Source organism: Lepidochelys kempii, chromosome 27, assembly GCF_965140265.1.
Source record: "Lepidochelys kempii isolate rLepKem1 chromosome 27, rLepKem1.hap2, whole genome shotgun sequence".
Classification (NCBI taxonomy): domain Eukaryota; kingdom Metazoa; phylum Chordata; order Testudines; family Cheloniidae; genus Lepidochelys; species Lepidochelys kempii.
The window spans coordinates 15,014,889-15,040,105 of NC_133282.1; the positions used below are offsets into that span (position 1 = coordinate 15,014,889).

The following is a 25,217-nucleotide window of genomic DNA, read 5'->3' on the forward strand; positions in this document are numbered from 1 at the left end:
GCTCACAATCCTCAGAGGCCTCCCTGCCTCAACCTGGGGCCAAAGGACACATCCTTCCCCCGTATGCCTGATACCCCCGCTCCTTATATATCCATGTGATAGGCAGTGGTTGCTTCTTAACCCTTTCCAGGCTGCTGCTTTGACCTCGTCACCGGTGGGAGAAAGGAAGGATGATTATCCCCATTTAGTGGTGGGAACTGAACCCCAGAGACATGTGGAAGGGCATGTTTCAAAAGACCCATAATCAGCTCCAGCTATTTGAATACTGGCCCAAAGTGTCACTGTAGGAACCTGCTAGGGGCTGCTGAAAATCCAGCCCTCCTGGCCTTGCCCAAGGTGTGTGTGACCCAAGGACCCCGGATGCCAACTGGTGGAGGGTGCAGGAGTACAGGGATCCCATGGGTTCACCAAAAGGGATCATGAATGGTGTGTACCAAAAGCCTGCGCCACACGAGACGTGTGGACGGGAAATACGGGAGGAGTTACAGACACACACTAAAAAGCACGTTCTCTAGGTCTGTAGCTAGCAGCAGGTCACTCAAAGGTAGCGCATCTTGAGACAAACTGCTCCAGGCAGGGGCTGGGAGATGCTTCTCTCCCTGGAGGACCATTGCGTATTGTGCGACAGACAATAGGTGTCTGGGAGCATTCTGAGTCACAAGTTGGTGATGCCTTCCGAAGGGAGTGAACAGGCCGAGGGAAACATCCACGGAGGGAAGGACCCTCTTTCCAGGTGCACATCAGAGGTCTGTTGTGGTATGTTTGGGGGTGCAGCGCCCTTCCACACATGAAGACAAGTTGCCAGCGGGGCTTGGTCTTAGGGAAGGGAGATCTCAGCCAACCTGGCTGAGAATGCTGGGAAAGGGACTTGGGATAAGTGGGCTTGCAGGAGGAGGGGGGATGCCTTGTGAGGTAGAAAGCACGTTATGATTTTTGTCTCTGGAGCTATTTGTTTCCAATATTCTTAGCGTCTCTCGGCCCGAACGACAGGATAAACGTATTCCTGGCATCACTGGGTAGATACCTCCGAGTGCTGGGTGCTAAGCGGGGTGGAGATTCCGAGCTCCACCTTGCAAGCTGGGGTGAACGATGCCTTTGGGAGCAGGGAGTCTGAGAGCTCTGGGCGTGCACAGTGGAACAGGGGCTGGGAGCTCCAGAGGGGTGGTTGGAGGACTCGGAGGTGGACGTGTGCCTATCACTGACCGGTACAGGGTGAGGAAGGCCTGCGGAGGCCTGGCAGGCAGTGCTTGGGGTGGCAAAGGCTGGTGGAGTCGGGAAGCTGGTACACAGCCAGCACAGACAAGACTTCCCCATGATAAGGGCAGGTGGCAGCAAGATGCTTCCTGACTCTGGGTACTCCCAGGAAGCGTGACAGCTGGGAACTGAAGCTGGACCTCCTGGGTCCCAGTCCAATGTCCTAACCTCTAGATCACCCTTCCTTTTGGCTCTCACTGGACTGTTTTTTACATACCCTAAGTACTGACCAGCACATCTTAAAACTCAAAACCCCACACCCCATCACCACAACTGCTATGTTTTCAGGGCACATGGAGCATTTTGACAACACGATGACATTTGGTGGCTGTGGGTGGCAATTCTGAGACCTGGAACCAACGCAGAAGCACTGGGATGAGTGGCAGACCTACACTGGACCTGTTTTAATGCCTGGAAATGCACGGGACAAGCCCCTCCAAATTGGGATTGACTCTTGCAAGAAAACCACAGGCTCCCACCGCCAGGTGCACCAGTTCCAAGATTCCCTTCATGTGCAGCCCCAAGGAAACAAGCTTGCAACCTGCTCACCAGCTAAGCATCAAGGATGCAAACCTTTCTGAGACAGGAGTTTAATTTCATGTACAATTCTGGGACCACAAGCAAGACAAAGCAAAGTTCACAGCCCCCAGTCAGATTCCTACATGGACACAGGGGATTAGCCATTCGCTGCTCTCCTAGCCGGCTAGCCCCACTCAGGTGTCAGGATAACGGGTTATGGTACAGGTCAACAAGCCATCTGCACGGACGACACTAAAAAGTATCCCGCTGGCGCAGCGAAGCAAAAGCTGACCCCTGTTCTCAGTGCCCACACAGACCCAGGGCAAGCCTAGGTAGAGCAACATTTCAAACAGGCCCCCAAACAACGAGCCCCAGCACAGTGGCTAGGTCACATTCACCCCATCTTACCGATGGGGGAATTGAGAGGAGAAATTGCCTGAAAAGGTCACATGCTAAGTATGACGCAAAGCCAATGCCTGCCCTAGACACTGGGCCTAGATTCAGTGGCTCACAGGCCATGCCCCCTGTCACGGAGTGTGGGGGAGTCCAGGCCCTGCACCCCTCTTCCTGGGATTCACTGAGACTCTCAGCCAGCCAGTAAAACAGAAGGTTTATTGGACAACAGGAACACAGTCCAAAACAGAGGTTGTGAGTACAACCAGGACCCCTCAGTCCAGTCCTTCTGGGGGAGCAGGGAGCGTAGACCCCACCTGGTTCCCTGCGTTCCTCCACCCAGCACCAAACTGACACTAAACGCCCCCAGCAGGTTCCCTTCTGCAGCCTCTGTTCACATTCCTGGGCAGAGGTGTCACCTCCCCCTCCCCGTCCTGGCTCAGGTTACAGGCTCTCAGGTCTCCCATCCCCAGGGCACTTTCCCAGGTCAACACTCCCCACTGCGTCACATCGTCACACCCCTGACCAAGGACTCAGAACAGGGTAAGATCCCAACCCACAGCCTCCTCTCCAACCTCTCTCCAAGGGTTGGACTCTCCTCCCACTATCTTCATGCACGGAGGCCTGGCTCCCCCAGCGTTTTGCTGGCTTTGTTTGTTGCATCTCCAGTCCTTCCCCACCAGCCACAATCGGGTTTAAAGCCTTGCTTACACTGGGAATGCAGCCGCCAGTGCAAACCCGTCGGACGGACAGACAGACTCGCCAGCGCATGCACCCATGCAACTTACCCTCCTTCAAACTAGCACGTGTGCCACCAGCGTAGAAACTTTGAGTCTGTCCTCACCGCAGCCAGAGGTGTGACGGCAGCACGGGTAGACGGCCCCGAAACAGCTTTGAGCTGCACAAGCCCGCCCGGGACCTTGGGTATGAACTCGAGTGGCTAGCGTCTGCTGCCACAGCTTCACTGTCATTCAAGCTAGCTACATCCAAGCGAGCTCAGGGCTGTCGACACTTGCTGCATCTCTGACTGCAGTGTAGACAGACCCAGTGTCGACACTACACGTTCTCTAGGTCTGTAGCTAACAGCAGGTCACTCAAAGGTAGCGCATCTTGAGACAAACTGCTCCAGTCAGGGGCTGGGAGATGCTTCTCTCCCTGGAGGACCATTGCGTATTGTGCGACAGACAAAGCTACAGAAGCGGCTCAAACCCCTGAGGAAGCAAGGTGTGAAGTCCCTGGCCCCACCAAGTCAACAGCAAAACTCCCAGGGGGACTTCAATAGGGCCAGGATTTTAGCCAAGGCTTTAGTTAAGATAAATACAACAAACGATGACTGCGTGACGATAGCTGGTGTGTGTCATTTCTGGATCTACCCTTGAAGAGAAATGAGGCAAAGGACAAGAAGCCGCGTGAGGAGGGCTGTCGATCCTACCTCCCCCCCTTGCAGATATTCAGAGGGTGAGATCACAGAGATCCACCCAGTAGAGAGCGTTATCAGGAAGGGGGTGCAGAAAGCGCAGGAGTACCGCGGCATCGAGGCCCGTCTTCTGCCGGCAGACACAGCAGCACGACGTGATGGATTTGGAGACATTATTATTATTTAAAATCCTAGCACCTGCTCCTGATTGACAAGAGTCTAATGCAGTTTTCACTTAAAAAAAACCAAAACCCCGTTTAAACTTTTGCTGTAGCTGTCTCTCTGCAAAGGAAAACACCCAGAACATTGGAGGCCAACAGACGCCATAGAAATATAATCTATTATTTTGACAGACCCAGCAGGGGTTGCTGCTGAACAGACTCGGGTGAATTTCACTTTCTTCTGATTTTTGTTTTAAACGCTCCCTGCACTGCACATTGCCACAACTTCTTGGCTAAGGATTCTGCCTCTTCACATGACGCCAACTGGATCGAGAGGTTTCTCTCTCTGTATCCGCCCCTGCCATCGACTTGCCCCCTCCACCCGGGAGGGAGAACATGGTGGCTTTAGTGGTACAGAAATCAAGGCCCATCCCCATAGGATCCCACATTCCAGGCTCTTCCCCCCCCACATCAACAAGGAACAGGTGCTGGCTTCACATGGCCATAATATCTGACAATACTGTTCTGGGGCACTGGCCCTCAGGCTTCCCACGGAGTGTAGCCAAGAGCAGCAGGGAAGGGTTTAGTGCTGAGTGATTCTGCAATAGTCAGCTGAGAGTTTGGGGGTGGGGAGAGGGAGGTGGAGGTGAAACATTAAACATTCAACAAGAGGGGCGGGGGGGGGGGGGACACTGCCAGCCCTCCTCCCCCCGACATTTACTAACCTGGTGACTTTAAACAAAGGGAACAGAGTCCTGGCTTCTTTCCACCTGCAACTCGATGGAGCCCTGGTTAAGGACAGGAAAGGAGGAAATTCATGAATGAACACGACCCAGAAGGCAAAGTTTGCCAGGGATGGAGGGGTGGAGAGAATAAATGAATAAATCAGGCTAAATGGAGAGAAAACACAAGCGCAGCAGGAGAAAGGATCCGATACGTAAATAAAATCAGTGAATGACGGGAAGGAGAGAACGGCTGGAATTTTACAGTCTTGTGGTCTCTGCTCACCACCGGCTCCATGTAACGAGCAGGCAAGGAGCACGGCAAGCATATGCACATAGACACAGTACCTCCGTGGTACCATTTGCACGCCCAAGCCTGGATGGAGAGATCCATTTACCACTAGTCACACAGACATGACTCGCACGCCTGCCAGCTCCCTCCTGTCCACACACAGAGAGCACTGCTCCCTCACACACACACACACACGTACAAACAGAAGACGAGGGTTCAGAAGGTCTGCTGGTATGTCAACAACCAGAGAGTCAGTGGCCTGCTTTGATCCCTTTACACAGCCACAGCAAGGAGTCACTGAGCAGGCCGTGGAACCGAAGACACAGCCAGGCCCTTGGAGGAAAGCCAGGAGACTATAAATGCGGTTGTCTGGTAGTCAGAAGGGAGAGGTGCCTGCCTGGAGACAGAGCTCCCTATACAGTTACCAGAGGGTTGGATCCAGATGACTTCTCTTGGAGTTCCTGCGTTTCAATAACCCCCAGTCACACTGTGCCTCTTCTTCAAAACCTGGAGGATTCGAAGAGAAAATAAACCCAGAACACCGGCTTACAGAAACCCTTTGTTGCTGGACCAGATGGCCCACTCCACCTCTGTGTGTGTGTGTGTGTGTTTGCACACGAGCGTTTTTGGGTGTGGGTGCACATACACACATATAGATTGGGGGAGCAGGTTAGGAAAACACAGAACTCTCCATAGACAAAGAATAAACACCTTTAAAAACTAGGGGCCAGACCCTCACCTGGCACAGCTGGTATGGTTCCACTGAAATCAACAAGGCTACGCTGATTTACACCAGTGGAGGATCTGGCCTCAGGCCTTTTTTTTTTTTTTTTTGGGCAGTGGGAATCATTGAACCCCCAACTCTGTGGTTATGGCCACATGCCCTGCCTTACAGAGAGGCACCAGGGGCCAAGTGGATTCAGATCCGTTATTTACCCCAGAGCACAGTGGTGAGCAAAAGAAGAACCGGACTGAGAGAAAAACTCCCGGCTATGAGCACGGTCCTACGCCCTGACTGCCACATCCCCGGAGGGGAGTCTACAAATAAGCCACTGTCATAAAACATACCAGACAATCCCCCTCTCCCTCAAGGCCTGGACAAGCTCTGTAATAAATCCTCCAGCTTCCTCTCCCTTGGCTTCCTGATCAGCCCAAGGCTGGACAGGTCTCTTTCGAAGGTCCTTCTCCAGCAGAGAACTCGCAGTACAGTGATGCTCTGAGAATCCCCTCAGCGGTGACCCAGAATGCACGGACCATGATGATGCCCGAGTTGGAGCTGGGACACGGCTGAGCCTGAATTAGCTGCCATAAACTGTTGCTCACAGAAGGCTGCGTCTGCCTTCCCCACCATGGGGTTAGCTGTCTGCCATGGTGCGCATAGGGGGGACGACGCGCATTTCAGGGCAGGTGGCAATAAACCCACCAGGTTCGCACGCCTCCATCCTGCCACATGCAGACGCCCGGGTTCTGCCACATGCCGAGCCGGGCATCGTTATCGTTACGGCAGATCCCACGGCATCGCCACCATCGGGAGCCCTCATGCCACAGGCCCCACCCTGCCGGACAAACTCTGCCTGTGGCTCCCGGCAACCACTCAGCAATCACGGCCTTCGGGTTGGTTTTCTGATCCTCGTATTGTTCCGAGCTGGGCTATCCCTGACGTGATTGTTACGAGCAAATGAAACCCCAGCACCAAGCAGGCTCTTCTTTAAACTCTGGGTGGCTGTATTTAGCAGTGGGCGCACACACCCCCTCTCCACCTGAGCTGGAAACACGGCACGGGAGGGTTAAAGGTCTCGCCCCCCAGCTTCCTGATGGGCCTACGGACTAAAAAGCCTTTTGACCGGGATGCTTCTGAGTACAAGCTGTGCCAGGCGCATGGGACACATGGCCCCAGACCTCCCTTTGATCCTTTGTGTTTAGGGACTGGGGCTGTTGTTTTCTTCTCCCTTCTGCGCGCTTCAAGGCTGTGTGGCTTGGGGGCGAGGGAGGAGGGGAGGCCTCGGCTCTCACAAGAGCCTCATTCTTTAAGGGCTGGCAGCGGCATGGGGGGGGGGGGGGAGCTGCACCCGGCTCCAGCTCTGCTCTCCTCATGCATCTCTGCTGTTGCTGCTTGACATTCTCTTCTCTCCCCCCCTCCACGGCCCCTCCTTTGATCCCCGCTGTCCTCGCAGGAGCATCAGTCTTTCCATCACTGCCTTTCTGGGTCATGGCCCTGTGGGTTCACACAAGTGGCAAAGCAGGCCAGGGCCTTCTCCAGGAGTCCCCTCCCTCCCACCAGGGACGGTGTAACTAGGCCAATGAATACAGCCTGGGGAATGTGATAAACCCCCTTTACCGGGACAACATAAATCAATTGATCCGTGGCACCGAGTGAGACCCGATCTACACCGCAACCAGAACCAAGCTGGTGACCATAATGGCATATGTTACAGTGGCAGCATGGCCCAGTCGGTAGGGAGTTGGAGTGGGACTAGCTAGGCGCTAATCCCCCCTCTGCCACTGACCTGCTGCATGACCTTGGGCAAGTCACTTCCACTCTCCGTGCCCCCATTTCTCCTCCCATCCTTCATGGTCCTTGTCCATTGGGGCATTGCACAGCACCTAGCAAAATGCCCTGGTCTCAGCTGGGACCTCGAGGTGTTAATGTAACACACATAACCAGAAAGGTGCTAGTGTGGAGTTCAGATTGCTCTAGTGTGACTGGGCTAATGCCTCGGCAGACCGGGAGTGCCAAGGCTCAGACCAGGTTCTAAGGCCAAAACATTCCAACTTGGGTCCCTGCTGGTCGGTACCTAAATAAAAGCAGCCGGATTTTTCTGAAAGGTGCCAAGTGCCTGGGGATTTCAGCTGAAGTTGTGGGCACTCATTACCCCTGCAAAAATTGAAGCCGTTTTGGTCAATAACAGCCAGAGTTTCCTCACTCTTCCTCCCTGGGCCGGAGGCGAGTGGCAAGGAGGGCAGGGTGGGACTCTGGCTCCAAATCAGCAACTAATAAGTCCATCCTGATTCAGCAAGGTACTTCAGCCCATGCTTCACTTTAAGCATGCACAAGTCCCATTATGGGGTGTCCACGCTAGGAAAAGGGGTATGTTCTTAGCATGTGCTAGTTAACACATGGGAACCAACATGGGGTAAAATCTTAGTGAAAACAAGGCAGCTTGTAGTTTTAACCCGTTAGCAGGTCCAGGTACACTCTAGGCTCTCCTGTAGCCTTTACCTTGACCTGTGTGAAAGCTTCAAACTGCCTTGTCCTCACTAAGGTTTGACTTCAGGTTAGTTACCAGCTGTTAGATAAAACAAAGTAAGAAGACAAGGCCATGGATTTCAATAGGACTTAAGCAGGTGGATGAGGAAAGATTGAAAAATCCACATCACTTTCTTTAATTTCCCTTCTCCCATGCAGATCCAGTGGAAAGGAAACAGAGAGAACATGCGAGTGAGAGAAAGGAGGAGGCATGTGGGGGGAGACATTGCTAGCTTTCTTCACCCCGTGGAGACCTCAGGAACCATTAAAATCCTCTCTGAGACATGCATGTGCTTAAGTGCTTTGCTGAAGCAGGCAAAGGCAGAGTTGAAGCTAAATTGTGTTAGCTGTGGGTTGTTGCTGGAATTTTCATTCTTGGGGTAAGGGCGATGGGGTTAATTCGTTCTTGTAATTTTTCGCGCACAATGTCAAGGGCAGTCAGACCTTGGCCGATCACTGGTAAGTAGAGGGTAGTAACTGGAACAGATAAGCATGGAGATGCCTAATTTTCACACAGCCAAATTTCAAACCGCGGGTCTTTTCTACCCTACAGCTTTTTCATCATTTTTATAACTGGGTCCTGCCCAGATGAGGCTGTGGCCCCAGCATAGGTGAGACCTCGCTGAGTCACACTAGGAATTGGGAGAATCCGGGCTCATGAATGGATTTTGCAAAGTAGCGTGTAAACAAACAAAACACAATGGGGAAAAAAACCCCAACCAGACAATGGGAATGCCTCCCTAAGCGTACCCTGCTCATTTTTGTAGTTTGGGTTTAATTATTTACGGGATAATGTGCTAGGAGAACAGTTGTCATTCTCGTAGTTACTACGATAGCACTTGGGCCCAGATCCTCAAAGGTCTTTACTTTACAGCCCACCACTGAGATCAGGGCCCTGTTGCACTGCGGGACATACATGCACAAAGAGACACACCCTGCCCCAGAGAGCTTACAGTCCAAACACACTCGACCAAAAAAGGGTGGGAGGAAAGAACAATCATTATCCCCATTTCACAGATGGTAAACTGAGGCATCAAGAGCTGACGGGACTTGCTCGAGGTCACACATGGAGTGGGTGGCAGAGTGGGAAATTGGACTCAGCGCTCCTAAGCCCGTCCTGTGCCCTAACCACAAAACCGTCCTTTCTCTCCCTGACTTTGCCACAAGAATGGAGTAATCCAGCCCTGCCTCTGCTAATAAACTGTTACGGATCTGTGCTGGCATGGGGACTCACCATTGTGTGCAGGTTCTACAAGTGTGTGTGTTGTGGGGGAATGGGGGATGAGCTCTCTCTGGTTCAGAAGGGGAGTGAAGAATGTCAAAGAGACTCCTGACTCCATGACCTGCGGTCTCCTACTCACTTCTTAGGCTTTGCTTGGCTGGGGAGGGGAAAGGAGAGACGGGTCCAGGAATTTCCAGTTTGCAGTAATGCCATCGTGCCCTGCTATTGTATCTTTCAGCCAAGGGTCTCAAAGAGCAGTGCGGTCAAAAAGGTACCAAACTGGAGTCAGAACTCCTGGGTTCCAGGCTCAGCTCTGCCACTGAGCGACTAGGTGCAAGTCACTTCCCTGCCCTGTGCCTTGGTTTCCCCACAGGTGACATGGAAATAATGCTGATTCCCCTTCTCAAAGGGCTTGGACCTGAAAGGAAGAGGGCTAATTATTGTGAATGAAGTGTCACACCCCTCCCTGAGTTATCCCTGCTTGAGAAACGGACGCACAAAGAGGCCGAGTGACTCGCCCAGGGTCATTCAGCGATACAATGGCAGCAACGAACTCAGGAGTCCTGGCTCCCAGCCCTCCTCCTACGGGCCCTTATTCAGCAAAGCACTTAAGCACACGTTTGCCTTTAAGCAGGGGTGCAGTCCCATGGAAGGGCTCTGCTGGATCATGGCCCCAATTGCTGGGCTGGGTTTCTGCCGGAGGGAGTCACCATTCTGCAAAACTTCCCTCCACCACGACTGCCACAGGGTTGCGGCCCCGAGCCGAGGCCGCTGGGCTATGCTTTGCCTTCAGGCCTCACCATCAACCCCACCCCAAGGTGCAGGCGAAGGGGAATTTGCCCACAGACAATCACAAAGCAAATGTCAGGACTTTCTATTTACCCAAATACACACCAGAAGGCAGAGCTGAGCTCTGGACTGCTCGCTTTCCACCCAGCCCCCTCCCCAAGCCACAAAGCAAGGTCTGGGTCTGACTGGGGTGTGGCAGGAGGGAAATGGAAACAACACAAGGAGCCACGGGGCCTAGGCAAGCTCCCCATTTTCATGGCCCCTGCAATCCAGTGCTCACCTTAGGGAGAGGTGAGCCCCCAGCAGCAAACAGCGCACAGTCCTGGACCTGCAAGGGCTAATGCCAGGGAGAAGGGGCATGTGATACATGGGGGCTGGGGGGAGTACGTCTAGTGGGGCAGCATCTGGGAGTTGCTCTTCTTCATTCCTCCAAAGAAAGGAGAGATGTGAGAGGAGTGGGGGGGACTCTCCTTCGCAGTGTCCTTGAGTGTCCTTTAGAGGCTTTGCTTTTCACGCAGTGCAGCGGATGAAGAAAGATTGAAAAATCCCAAATTGTTCTCTTCTTTGATTTCCCCACCCCCAACCCCAAACAGATCCAGTGGAAAGGGAATGGAGAGCGAGCGCAAGCGAGCAGAAGGAGGGGGGCGTGCGGGGGGGAGCAATCGCTAGCTGTCTTCACCCTGTGGAGACCTCGGGAACCATTAAAAGCCTCTTGGAAGGAAATCAGCACCGCGGCAGCAAGGCACCGGGAGAGAAACACTGACTCTGAACACTCCACCAGCACGCCCGCCCGCGGCTCCTCACCCAGCGCTCCTGAGACGGCTGCTGCAGGCGCTTCGTGGCTGCACCGGGAAGGGGGCATGGAGAGCCAGCTGCCCCCCGGCCCCCGAACGGGCTCCGGTCAGGGAACATCGCATGGGCCCCCTCACGCCCTTGTGCAACAAGAGCACGGATTGCAGGTCCAGGGCTAGAGCCCTGCCAAATCCATGTTGGTCAATTTCACGGTCATAGGATTTTAAAAATAATAAATTTGGTGATTTCAATGTGAAATTGAAATGTGAAATTTCACAGTGTTGTAATTGATGGGGTCCAGACCCAGGGCGGAATTGTGGGGAGGGAGGGGGGTACTGCTACCCTTACTTCTGCGCCGCTGCTGGCAGGACGCTGCCTTCCGAGCTGGGCGCCCAGCCAACAGCCGCTGGTCTCCGGCCGCCCGGCTCTGACGGCATCAGTGCAGAAGTAAGGGTGGCAATACCGTGACACCCCCAAACATAACCTTGTGACCCCCCCCGTAACTCCCTTTTGGGTCAGGACCCCCAATTTGAGAAACGCTGGCCTCCCCCGTGAAATCTGTATCGTATAGGGTAAAAGCACACAAAAGACCAGATTTCATGGTCCGTGATGCTTTTTTCATGGCTGTGAATTTGGTAGGGCCCTACCCATGGCGTTATCCCTGCCTGTGTCACAGGGACCTAGGGCTGCCCCCACAGCCCTTCCCCTACCCCAATGCACGCATGGAAATTGAATGACTCACCACAGAAGAGACAGCATCACGATTCAAGGGGCGGTGAAAGGGGGTTCTAGGTACAAATGCAGGGGGACAACCAGGGGTGCAGTGGCTACGCCTTTCTGGCTACCACCCCTGCCAGGTAGGCAGGGCACTGGCCTTTGATCTCAAGTGGCTTCTCTTCCCCTAAAGGGCATGTTCTTTGTGATGTCGTCATGCAGAACGACGCTGGGGGACGCAACAGCCCCCCTTTCCCCCTTTCCAGCTTTAACCCCCAGTTCAGCCCCATTCCCATCCCCATTCCCTGCAGCCATTCTGGCAGCAAGCCAGGAACCGTAGCCGGCTAGGGAGGGAAACCAGCCCCCTGCCGGAGCCCTTTACATTCCCCAAGTGGTGAAAACCAGGGGGCACGGGCTGCCCTTGTGGGGATGCTGCCAGGATCATCTGTGGGCAGAGAGCACCCAAACCCCACCATCCCGCCCGCATTTAGCAGGTAGTGGGGGATGCCCCTGCCTGGCACAGGGAGGCAGGGCTGGGAAGCAGGCTGACAGGCCCAGGAGCCGGCAGACGCTCTGTTTGGTCTGGGCAATGTGGTTTTAATGAGCCATATAATGCTTTTCAAATTATGCTGGAATCATTAATTTCCCCGAAATGAGACAGATTCCCTCAGTCCTGAGGCACTGCCGATGCCACCTCCTGTGCGCACGAGCTCCCCGAGCGTGGGTCTCTCTCGCGGCTCCTCGGCGTTACGACTGTGGCAGGGCTATTTCGCACGGCTCGGCGCTCAGAGTGGCCTTTGCACGGGCGGGCGCGCACCCCTTATCCCCCGTTCTTTGAATCAAAGGGCAGCTGGGAAGCCATAAAGCAAAGGGCGCTTCACGTTAGAGGGTCAGCAGCCGCGATGGCAGGATTCATGTGGCTACGCTGGGCTAGGGGACGGAGCTGACTATAAACGACTGGGAGCGCCCAAGGCCGAGAGCAAGGGAGAGAGATTGCAGTGGGAGAGCCGGGCATCAGTGGGACTGGGAACTTGCACTGCCCCAGTGTGGTAGCTAGCTCTAGGATTGCGGGGATGGGGGAGCTTTCTAAAGTCTCTGTGACCCCCTCCCCTAAGGCCCATCAATGGCTGTTAGCCAGGATGGGCGGGGATAGTATGTCCCTAGCCTCTGTTTGCCAGAGGCTGGGAATAGGCGACAGGGGATGGATCACTGGATGATTCCCTGGTCTGTCCATTCCCTCTAGGGCACCTGGCACTGGCCATTGTCGGCAGACAGGACACTGGGCTGGACGGACCTTTGGTCTGACCCAGTAGGGCCATTCTTATGTTCATGCCGCCCTAGAGAATCTTTCCTAGGTCTGATACTAAGCGGGGCTATGTCACAGCAGCATGAGCTATGTATATCCCCTCTCATGCCCAGTGTACCCCCACGTCGGGATGGCAAGGGCAGGGCAGCGTAAGGCTATTTAGGACAGGCGCTCTAGGAGAACTCTCCCCCAACTCCCACCTGGCCTCTATTCTGTCTGCCCGGATGCTGGGAGCCAGGCTTGTGCATGCGAAGCTCGAACCGGGGCACTAAAAATCAGTGTGTGGACGTTGTGGTTCGGACGGGGGCGGGCTCATCACCCGAGCTCAACCCTAGGGGCTCAGTGGCTTCCTTGGCGAGAGAAGTAAGCTCCTGGGGCCATCGAAAACCCAGACTGTGGCTGTGCCCAGCACCGCCCCCAGCGTTCTCCATGGGACTAGAGAATGGGGGTGTTGGGGAGGGGGGAATTTGCATGTGAACAATCAGCCTCTACAAACTCCAGGTATTATTCCCCCCTCCTCATCTAAAGCATTTACAGCCCTTGGTTTGAACAGGGGCAACCCCAGCAGCGTCTGGTGGGCAGCGCGGGCCTGCAGGTCTCATGGGGACGGCTCAGCCCAAATTCCAGGTGAAGCTTCACTGATCCCCCCCCCCACACGCATGGACACACACACATACACACCGCCCCGCTCTCCCTGCACAGTAGCCGTTAATTCCTCCCCCTCTCTCCAACAAAAGGCCGGCTGCAGATCGGGCTCCTAGCAGAGCCCCGACCTCCGCCTTTACTTGGGAACCTGAACAGCCCTTGCTGATCCCAGCCCTTGGGGGGACAGGAGTCAAGCTGCAGACGCAGACGCGAGCCAGGAGGTGTGTGGAGTGCAGTAGGGATCCGTCAGCGCAGCTGAGACACCTGGGCCAGCAGCTGTACCCTCCGGTTCATCCTGCAGCGGGGACGCTCCACCATGGGCTTGGAAACACCGAGTCTGCGAGCCTGGGTCCCGCAGACCTGGGTTTACAATGCGACGTCGACACAACCACGAGCACTCAGTGCGACGCGTAACTCCCCTCGCACCTGCCGCCCCTCGTGGGGCAGGACCAAGGTCTCAGTGCAGCCGTCACTCAGCTGCGTCTGCTAGCCGTGGGGGGGGGGGTTGACCCATAAGTGCAGAGAGACGGACTCCACAACCCACTAGCTCTCTCTTCCTGCTCTGACTGCAGTCCTGCTCCATTTTCTGCTCCTTGCTGACCCCCTCTCTGCATTGCTGACTCATCCAAGCTGCTTCTGCCTCATCGGAGGTTCTTCCCCCCGGGCCTGCCCTCCCCTCCCCTGAACACACCACCGGCCTTGCGGCCTGAGGTTGCCTGTGCTGCACACACTCTCCATCCCTGCTGCGATGCCACAAACAGGAGGCCGCCAAGTGCTGGGGATGCTCAGCAGGGGAGATGTCTGAATTGAAGGCGAAGATGAAAACAGACAGGGAATGCCAGAAAGCAAAACAGTCCTGATCGCCCCAGCGGTGCCTTGGAAAGGGTCCCACCATCTGAAACCCTCTTGCGGACACTGCTGCAGGCGACCGGCACATGCAGGGGACAAGAGGAGACGAGCCTGCCGGGTGGATGGCCAAGAACCAGCGTTTGCTGTTCAGTGACACAGTAGTGGGGTGGGGGGCGTAGAATCTGATCTTCCAATACGCTTCTTCCCAGCACTGCATGGGGGGACGAAGAGGAGCAAAATCAGACCCGTCTCTGTCCCACCCCAGAGCAGAATCAGCAGGAGAATCAAGGTTCTTTAGACATGACGCCAAAGCAAGACAGGCAACTTATTCATTTATATATAATACAATAGCACCCACTAAGACCCATCTACACTAGGATTTTACATCGGTATAGCTACACCTCTCAGGGGTGTGAAAAACCCACACTTCTGACAGACCTAACACCCAATGTACACAGCGCCAGGTCAAAGGGGAGGTCAATTACCTATGCCGACAGGAGAACTCCTCCCGTTGGAGTAGGTAGTGTCCACACTGAAGTGCTGCAGCATTTTAAGTGTAGAGAAACCCTAAGATCAGGACCTCGTTGTGTGGGGGACTGCACGTACAGAGTGAGAGACAGTCCCCGCCCTGAAGAGTTTCAAGTCTAAGACGACCAAGCGGGGGGCGGGGCTCGTGGACTCGGTGTTTCACGCCTGTGTCTGAGCATCCACACTGGACTATAAACCTGGGTTTACAAGTGCTGGACCCGGGTCTCCAGCCGTGCTAACACGTCCACACTACTCTACTCACGCATGGTAGGGAGGAGGCCTTTAGAAAGGAGGAAGCTGCTGCCAACGGCAGGGGAGGACATCCAGAGCCAGAAGCGGCTGGACCGGCTCCTGAAACAGCAGGAGGAGCTCCCATGCCTGAAACCCCCACCCCCATCCCTACAAGGAGTGCAGCAAACTCCCAGGGAGAGCCGGATTTGGCGACCCGGCCAGAAGGACTCCTGTAAATCTGCTGCGTAGGCCCCTCCTGAATTCAGGGGGTATCGCTGGCCCTTTTTCCCTTTGGAGCCGGCCCTGGGAAGAGTTTATTCTCAGTCGCATTGGAACGTTGGTTTCCTTTTTGGTTCTCCCCTTGTAAAGAAATAGAAGAAGGCCTAGAAAGGACAGCGTTCACCTGCAAGGATGAGAGATGGGGCCCTGAGGGGGTTCCACCCAGTGTTTATAACTGGGCATGTCCAGGGGCTCCCACCAGGTTGGCAAAACACCCAAGGGAGACCCGTTTACATCCCCACTACACAAAAGAGAAAAATCAAGGCACAGAAGGATTAAGTGACTGGCCCAAGGTCACAGAGAGAGATCTTCCAGGCTCTAGTACGGTGCCTTCATGACAAGACCAGCCTGGCTCTCTCCCTCGATCCGCCCCACTCCCACAGCACTTCCTAGGACATAGTTTCACGGTGTCAGAGTTTAAGGCTAGAAGGGAGCAGTAGCTCTAGTCTGACCTGCACATCACAGGCCATTACACTTCACCCAGATCCCCCCCATCTGAAACCCAATGACTTTGACTAAAACATTCCAGCTCTCCGGAGACTAAACTGTTCTGTGCCGCAGGCAGAGAACAGGGAAGACCAAGGTTACGTCTACGCTGCAGCCGGATTCCCAGTGTGGCCAGACAGACTCGCACTAGCTCTGCGCGGACATGGTGGTCCCGGCAGCAGCTCAGGTTAGCTGCCAGAGTCCAAGCCTGCCCAACCCCCTGGGTCCGAGCTCGGGTCGCTAGCCCGAACCACGGCCAGCGCTGCACTGTCCACGCTGCTAGTTCTACTCTCAGCCTCCCTGTGCTGAAAATCACGCCTCCCCGCTGCATTCTCGACGTGCCACCAACATGTGAGGCCACTGCAGTGACAGGGAGTTCATTAGGCAAGAGATGCTCAAATGATCCCAGCTTGTCCTTTTCTCCTAACAGGCCTGGCAGCCTGAAGAACCATCTCCTCTCTTCGGGGTAGCGTGCTGTGGAAACCAGACTCAGACCAAAGGAAAACACTGACGCAATCACCGTGTCCGGCACTTACAATGCTGGGCCACCCTCGCAGCATTAACCAGCACCGCCCCGTGGCTAAATTCCTAATCCCAGTGCCTCATTCTCTGGGCCAGCAGGCTGTGGTCATGCCCTGGAGAGCTCTGCTTCCTGAGCAAAGGAAATGCTGAACGCAGAACAGGAGCAGCGATCCCTAAGGGTGACAGGTGGGGTGGAGAACCCCTCTTGGTTCTCCTAGACCAGGATATTGGCTGCACGGTGGGGGGTTGGGGATGGCAAAGGTCTCCCTGAAGGTCAATGGGGAGTTTTGCCTGCATAAGGGCAGAATCGAAACTAGCCATCCCCTCTTCTGCCAGCCAGTTAACTTCCCCACAGCAACCAGCATGGACGGTTTTCCTTGGAGAAGTCGGCATTCCCCAGCCGCCTGCCTCTCTTGCCGAGAAGAGACACTGATTGCAGGGGAAGCAGAGCTTCGCACGCAGTCAGCTGGTTTCTCTCCTTCCCGGAAAACAACCATTAAAGACTTAACAGGAAACATTCAAAGGCCGAGCACGGTGCTTAGCAATGGCCACTGGGGCCTGTTGGGTTGCCACTGAGAGGGGATTTCCTCCGAGCTTCACCTCGCTGGTCGTGCATCCACCCTCCCATTTCATGAGAACACTGTGCTTTGAGCTTCCACAGGGGCCTTTTATTTTAGGATCTCCAAGTGCTTTATAAACTCACGCACATACCCCGCTGGGAGTTAGATGCCATCCTCCCTGTTTTACAGATGGGTAAACCGAGGCACAGAAAGATTAAGCGACTTGCCTAAAAGTCAGTGTCAGGAAGAGAATCTAGGTCTAACCTAGCCCAGCCCTCTAGGTCTAACCTAGCCCAGCCCTCTATGGTCGCCTCCAACACACTCAGCCCGCCATGTGGCTGTACTGAAGGGCCAGACTTCAATGGTCACTTCCAAACCTTGGCTTTCCATGTGGGTGGCTTTCAGCGCCTGGTGCTGCAGAGATCCCGGCATCACACCGTGGGCCCAGACAAACACACAGTGCGTGCCGGCCTTCTCCATTGGGGTCGGATGCTTCATCCGAGCCCTCGTGTCTCGCCCTCCCATCCCGCCCCGGAGATTGGACTCTAATAATAGCAGGAGGAAAGTGCTGGATTTTTCCATGCATGAAAATCTAAAATGACTTTTATTTTGAGCGCGAGTCTGGTTCCTTAACATAAAGCCGCCCGGGCAAATGAAAAGCCCCGAGTGCCATGACAGTGCTGCTCCAAATAACAGGGGACGGGACGGTTGATTCATCTCCCATTCTGCCCTTGCCAAACGTAATGGCAGCCATGGAAAGAAAGTCAACTGACAGGTGGTTGTTTCGCCCCCTATTACTGTGTCACTCAGCCCAGGCCTTGCTGCTGCCTTTTCTCTGACAAATGGATGGTATTTCCAGCCCTGCTTAGAGCCTGCGGAGACAGCGGGGAATGGGGGGACTGCTCCTGCCCTTTTGCAAGGTTCGGAAATGGCTGCTGGGCCCAGCTCTCCACTAGGCGAGAGCAGGGGACCCAAACTTGTTTCTCTTAAAGCCGTGCCTAGAGGTCCTGACTAAGGCTATGTCTACGCTTCGGGCAGTGTGTGGAGAACAGGCACTGGACATGTACCAACACGCTGCAGTGAAAGGCCTTTGTCTGCTGCCGGAGCCTTCCCCTCCCCGCCGACTTCCTCCCGCCCCGCCAGAGCCTTTTCCCTGCCGCCGACTCCCTCCTGCCCTGCTGGAGCCTTCCCCCCCCAACTCCCTCCCGCCCTGCTGGAGCCTTTCCCCCCCCCCACCGACTTCCTCCCTCCCTGCCGGAGCCTTCCCCCCCCCCCGCCGACTTCCTCCCGCCCTGTTGGAGCCTTCCCCCCCCCACCGACTTCCTCCTGCCCTGCCGGAGCCTTCCCCCCCACCACCGACTTCCTCCCTCCCTGCCGGAGCCTTTCCCCCCCACCGACTTCCTCCCTCCCTGCCGGAGCCTTTCCCCCTGTGACGAAGTGGGCCTGTTCTTAATGTTTCCTCCGAATATTGTGGGGGTGCCTCAGTTTCCCCTATGCAGTTCTTAAGTATCTAGGGGGTGGGGTAAGGGTGTATGATCATTGCAGAGCCCTAGAGGGCCGGTGTGTGCAGGAGTCTGGACACAGAGAATGGCCGACACCCTGTTTCCTGGCCACTGATGGCCTGGGCCCTTCCCCCCTGCGAGGTGAGAGCTAAAGGGTTGGAGAACAAAGGAATCAGGTGACCACCTGGCCCGGGAAAGGAACAAAGCCCAGAGGAGGAGGGGCTGGAGGGAGTTTCAGTTTGGGGCTGGCTGGGACATGGAGTGAAGGGCAGACGTGGTTGTCTGGCTCACTGCCCCCCCAGAATGGACCCAGCTGAGGGGTCCCGTTCTCTGCACCTGCAAGCTCTGTTTTAGACCATGTTCCTGTCGTCTAATAAACCTTCTGTTTTACTGGCTGGCTGAGAGTCACGTCTGACTGCGAAGTTGGGGTGCAGGACCCTCTGGCTTCCCCAGGAGCCCTGCCTGAGCGGACTCGCTGGGGGGAAGCACACGGAGGGGCAGAGGATGCTGAATGCTCCGAGGTCAGACCCAGGAAGGTGGAAGCTGTGTGAGCTGTGTGTCCTGAAGACAGGCTGCTCACAGAAAGGCGACTACCCCAGAGTCCTGACTGGCTTCATGGGGAGCAGTTCCAGAGCATCGCCCGGGGACTCCGTGACAACTGGTGGCAGCGGTGGGATGTACTGCACCCCGTGGATGGCGCTTCCTGCAGTAAGTGACTGGGGAGCAGTAACACGAAGGGGGATCGCTGAGGACCAGGCCTGCTGAAGGCTTAGAGAGGAGCGGTTTCGGGGGGCAGTTAACCCCTGGGAGTGTGTGACTAGCGAGAAGGACTGTGCAGTAATGGGGTCCCCCTAGGGACTGCAGCGAGCAGTCTCAGGGGCGGAGGAGCCTGCAGCTTGGCGCGGGGAGAGAGAAGGACTTTTGCAGTAACAGGGTTCCCCTGGGGATTGCAGCGACCAGTCCAAGGGGCGGAGGAGTCTGCAGCTCGACCCTGGCAAAGAGGTGGTGACCTCGAGAAGGGCTGGCACACTAGGGGTTCTCCCTGGAAACCGTGGGGAGCTGAGAACACACGGGCCTGTGAGTCCACAACTTGGGAGGAGCGGAGTGATGGCCTGTCCCCGTCTCCTTAAGAAGGACATTGTAACCCTGTGCAAAAAGAGAGGGTTGAGCGTTGGAAAGTTCACCAAAGCAGAGTTAATTGTGCAGCTGGAGGAGGATGACCGCTCTAAGGAACAGATTCCTGACCCCAAATGGGGCTATAGCAGGATCTGGGAGCAGTGGGAGTGGGAGCCAGGCATCGCCAAAACTCCTGTCCCCAACCAGACGTTCCCCATCCGGGGATCGGAGACCGACGGGATTGGAGCTGAGTCCGAGAGAGCAAGAGGACTGTGAGAGACAGCGAGAGCCCGAGAAAGAGCTGCAGAAGCAGCAGCAGCATGAACTGGCGGTGGGGGAGCGGAGAGGCCTAGGGGACCTCCCCGGGGTGAGTGGGGATAGACCCCGGGGGGCCAGTTCCGCAGGGAACCTCGAGACTAAATTGCTGCCCCTGGTTAAGGAGGGGGGGATGTGGATGCCCACCTCACTGCCTTTGAGCAGGCTGGCGATTTGAACCAAGGGGACCCTGCGGAAAAGCCCCGGTGTCTAGCTCCCTTGCTGGGTCCCAAGGCCATAGACTCTGTCAGCCAGATGGGTGGGGAGGTGGACACGCTCCCACTCCTGACCCCAACCTATATGTCTGTGTGGAGTTTCCTGGGGCCAGGCCCCTCGGACCCCCAGTGGGAGCAGAAGGTGATGATCAATGGGGAGACATTCCTGGGGTGGCGAGATCCTGGGACAGAGAGAACTGGTGTCAGGCCCTGGGTGGTGCAGCCTCAGATGCTGAGGGGCTGTGTGAGCTGGGTGAGGGTCCCAGGGACGAAGCCCCTCGTCCTGCCTATGGCCCAGATCCCTGTGCAGACCCAGGAGGAGTGGGGCTGGCTGGTCGTTGGGGTGCCCCAGGACACCAGCTGCGAGACCCTGTTGTGGGGTGACTGTGTCTCTTTGGGACAGGATCCAGGCCCTGTTCCTGTAACTGCCAAGGGTTTGAATTTGAATCCAGGGAACCAATCGGCAGAGAGGGAAATGGTCAGTGAAAATGCAGATGACCTGGCTGGCAGCAGGGAGGAGCCGCTAGGCTCAGGATACCTGCCTGCCTGTAACCAGACCCCTGGGGCTGGGTGGGACAGAGAGATGCTCCCTGCCCCCTTGCACACCAGAGTGGGGACTCTCGCTGGCTCTGATGCACTGAGGAAAGCAGTGGCCTGCCCCACTGGGACAGCAAGGGCAGCGCTGAGCACAGTGGGAGCTGAGACCCCAGCAGAGTGGGGGGAGACACAGGCAGGGCAGGGGATCTGTGGGGAGTGGCAAGGTGCTTGGTAAGGAAAGTTTGGATGAGCCTAGGCAGCCTTGTGATCTGATGGCTGTGTCCAGTCAGCAGGGTGGGAAGGCGAGGAGAGTGGAAGATGAGAGTCCCTGGACCTTACCTGTTAGCTGGGTGGAGAATTGGGACAGTGAAGGAAATGGGTCTCTGTCTGTCAGGGGTATTGACTTGCCTATGGAGGGAGCTACCCTGATCTCCAAGCAGTTGTCTGTGACCAGCCTTGTGTGCTGGGACAAAGGGAATGAGATCCCAACCTGTGTGTCTGGTAAAGGAGAAAGTGTGTCCGGCTCTTCTTTGTCTGTGGAGCAGACAGAAGGGGCCTTTCAGCCTGTGATGGTTGAGGGTCGTGCAGTTGTCTCAGAGCTGGTTCTGGATTCAGCTAAAGCCCAGGAAGGGAAGGGTCCTAAGTTTCTGTCTGCTCAGGAGAATGGCCCTGTAACTAGGTCGCATCCAGTTAGTGTCTATGTAAAATCCCCGAGACCAGACAATTCTGGTGCTTGTATTTTGCCTGTTGCTAGTGTGTTGTTGGAAAGGGTGGAGCAACTCTGTCTAATCAGGGTGAGATCCTAGCCAGGGCACAAGGAGAGCATGAAGGTGTGTGATTGTGTTACCTACTGAGGGTGTGGAAACCTGTAGCAAGAAGGAAAAGATTCCTGAACTTGTGTGTGGCAAAGGGAAGGAGAATGCTTCTAACCTTTTATCTAGGAAGTCTGTAAGTTTGCCTCAAAGGGGATTATGTAGGAATCCACCGGATGGGCCAGAGGTGATTCTGGATGTAAGGGAGACCCAGAAAGAGTCTGTTGTTGCTCAGGAAAGTGTTCCCCTAGAGCAAGCCCTAGGTAAAGAGGGTAAGAGCAGAATTTCTGGGAGGGGTGAATTGTTGCATAGAAAAGCCCTTGGGAAAGGAATCCTCATGGAGTCTTTGCAAGCAGTTTACTGCAACTGAAGGGTGTGAAAATGATTTAATCAAGAAAGTTTCAGTTCCTAACAGCCAGAAATTTTCTGTTGTGAATGGATCCACTGACTTTCCTGTTGAAAAATCCAGTGTGGATAGCTTTGAGAAGGTCTCAGATGGAGTGAAAGCTGTTAAGAAAGGTACACCGTCCTATAACCAAGTGGCTGTGTTTGGCCAGCTTGTTGGGGAGACAAGGTTGTGGAGAAAGGGATGTCTCCATGCTAGTTCTGTAAGTGAACAGTATGTGGCCCAGGTCAAGATGGGGGCCCTTAACCAAGAGAGCCCGAATTGCAGCCCTCCAGACTGGAGCACTCGGAGAAAACCCAATCCCAGTTTGACCCCCTGGGGTTTTGGGGTGGCCAAAGGGCATGGGCTGCAGAAACCTTACCACATGCAGCCTGCTAGTGCTATCGACCACCCCCGACCTAAGGGAGGGCGTGAAACTGGAAGGGCCTGGTGTAACTCCTACCAAGGAATGGGAGAGATGCTGGGGCATCCATGGGAACATTGGTGGCTTCGAACTTCCCCAGGTCACCGGGTAAAGTGACCCCGCTCAGTTCGATCTCGAAGGGGGGAGAGATGTGACGAAGTGGGCCTGTTCTTAATGTTTCCTCCGAATATTGTGGGGGTGCCTCAGTTTCCCCTATGCAGTTCTTAAGTATCTAGGGGGTGGGGTAAGGGTGTATGATCATTGCAGAGCCCTAGAGGGCCGGTGTGTGCAGGAGTCTGGACACAGAGAATGGCCGACACCCTGTTTCCTGGCCACTGATGGCCTGGGCCCTTCCCCCCTGCGAGGTGAGAGCTAAAGGGTTGGAGAACAAAGGAATCAGGTGACCACCTGGCCCGGGAAAGGAACAAAGCTCAGAGGAGGAGGGGCTGGAGGGAGTTTCAGTTTGGGGCTGGCTGGGACATGGAGTGAAGGGCAGACGTGGTTGTCTGGCTCACTGCCCCCCCAGAATGGACCCAGCTGAGGGGTCCCGTTCTCTGCACCTGCAAGCTCTGTTTTAGACCATGTTCCTGTCGTCTAATAAACCTTCTGTTTTACTGGCTGGCTGAGAGTCACGTCTGACTGCGAAGTTGGGGTGCAGGACCCTCTGGCTTCCCCAGGAGCCCTGCCTGAGCGGACTCGCTGGGGGGAAGCACACGGAGGGGCAGAGGATGCTGAATGCTCCGAGGTCAGACCCAGGAAGGTGGAAGCTGTGTGAGCTGTGTGTCCTGAAGACAGGCTGCTCACAGAAAGGCGACTACCCCAGAGTCCTGACTGGCTTCATGGGGAGCAGTTCCAGAGCATCGCCCGGGGACTCCGTGACACCCCCCCCACCGACTTCCTCCCTCCCTGCCGGAGCCTTCCCCCCCCCCCGCCGACTTCCTCCCGCCCTGTTGGAGCCTTCCCCCCCCCGCCGACTTCCTCCCGCCCCGCCAGAGCCTTTTCGCTGCCGCCGACTCCCTCCCGCCCTGCCGGAGCCTTTCCCCCCCACCGACTTCCTCCCGCCCTGCTGGAGCCTTTCCCCCCCCACCGACTTCCTCCCGCCCTGCTGGAGCCTTTCCCCCCCCACCGACTTCCTCCCTCCCTGCCGGAGCCTTCCCCCCCCGCCGACTTCCTCCCGCCCTGTTGGAGCCTTCCCCCCCCCACCGACTTCCTCCTGCCCTGCCGGAGCCTTCCCCCCCCCCACCGACTTCCTCCTGCCCTGCTGGAGCCTTTCCCCCCCCCGCCAACTTCCTCCCTCCCTGCCGGAGCCTTTCCCCCCCCCCACCGACTTCCTCCTGCCCTGCCAGAGCCTTCCCCCCCCGCCGACTTCCTCCCGCCCTGCCGGAGCCTTTTCCCCCCCTGCCAACTTCCTCCTGCCCTGCCTGAGCCTTTCCCCCCCAACTCCCTCCTGCCCTGCTGGAGCCTTTCCCCCCCCCGCCGACTTCCTCCTGCCCTGTTGGAGCCTTCCCCCCCCCCCACCGACTTCCTCCCACCCTGCCGGAGCCTTCCCCCCCCCCCTCCGCCGACTTCCTCCCGCCCCACCAGAGCTTTTCCTTGCCGCCGACTTCCTTCCGCCCCTCCAGAGCCTTTTCCCCCGCCGCCGACTTTCTCCCTCCCTGCCGGAGCCTTCCCCCCCGCCCCCCATCGACTTCCTCCCGCCCTGCCGGAGCCTTTCCCCCCCCCGGCCGACTTCCTCCCGCCCTGCCGGAGCCTTTCCCCCCCCGGCCGACTTCCTCCCGCCCTGCCGGAGCCTTTCCCTGTGGTGGGGAGAGGTTCCGGCACCGGGGAGGCAGTGGGGACGCTACATGGCTAAAAACAGCAGCACAGACATAGGAGGTGCTGCTTGGGTGTGTCGAGAGCCAGGTAGGAGATATACCCTGGGGGTTCAGTAGTGTAGAGCACTCTATTCTGCCTGCACATGCCGCCATAAGTGTAGATGTACCTTAAGATCAAGACCTGACCGTGCTAGGCGCTGTACGTACACAGCGAGAGATAGACCCTGCCCTGAAGAGCACACAATCTGAGGACAGAAGACATACCAAAGAGGTATTATTAGCCCCATTTTATGGAGAGATCACAAGTAACATTTTCAAAAGTGCCTAAATCCCACTGGAAGCGGATGCTCCTAAATCACTTTGGCGCTATTGAAAATATGGCCCCGAGTGACTCATGCAGGGTCACACAGGAGATCTGTGGCAGGGCTGGGAATTGAGCCTCTCCCACATCCCACTGCGGTTCCCAGCTCTGCCTCTGACTTACCCTGTGACCGTGGACTGGGGCTTTAGGGTCCCCCCCCACCTTCTCCCCCAATGAATAGGTCATTAAATGAGAACAATAGCAAGAGCACCTGAGATGAGATTTTGATGCCTGTAATCACAGGGCAGTCGTGAGGAAAGCACCCCATATTCTGGGGTACGGAGAGGATGCAAAGTCGGAAGCTAAAAGCCATTGGCCCGTCTCACCAGCATCGCTCTCCCTGGCAGGGACAGTGGGCAATGCCACAGTCGAGGAGCAGTGAGTTGTCAGTGCACCCAGTTCAATGGCTCAGACAAAGGCGGAGACTTATACGTAGCAGATTACCCCTCCACCGCCTGCCTGAGGTAGTGCTTAGGCACCTGACGCAGGGGCAGATGGGAATCACAGAAGCTAGAGCAGCCCCAAGGTAGGGTCAGTGACTAATGGCTAAGCAGCATCCCTTTGAACGTTGCACAGGACGGTCACAGACTGAGATTGCAAAGAGTGGCCTGGAGGGAAATATCCTTATGAGATTTCACGGGCATCCAGGCCAGGATTCTACCCTAGGGCACTTTGTCTGCTCCGGTTTTAAATAGTTTAGGTGATGGAGAGGCCATGTTTGATACGACAGTAGCGAGAGGGGACAGTGGCTTTGGAGGGTACAAGTCCCAGGTCAGATCTGGAGTAGGATAAAGATGCCACAGCACAT

General features: G+C 56.0%; 1 protein-coding gene across 3 annotated transcripts in view; it reads right to left on the minus strand.

The window, feature by feature from the left end:
* Positions 1-25,217, minus strand: part of SRCIN1 (SRC kinase signaling inhibitor 1) — a 190,538-nt gene that overhangs the window by 155,622 nt on the left and 9,699 nt on the right. Inside the window, exon 2 of one of the 3 annotated variants that reach the window (XM_073326150.1) lies at positions 4,470-4,532. The exons of the other annotated variants lie outside the window; for them this stretch is intronic. The gene's annotated coding sequence lies outside the window, so the exon portion shown is untranslated. The remainder of the gene's footprint in view (positions 1-4,469; positions 4,533-25,217) is intronic. 3 annotated transcript variants of the gene reach the window in all.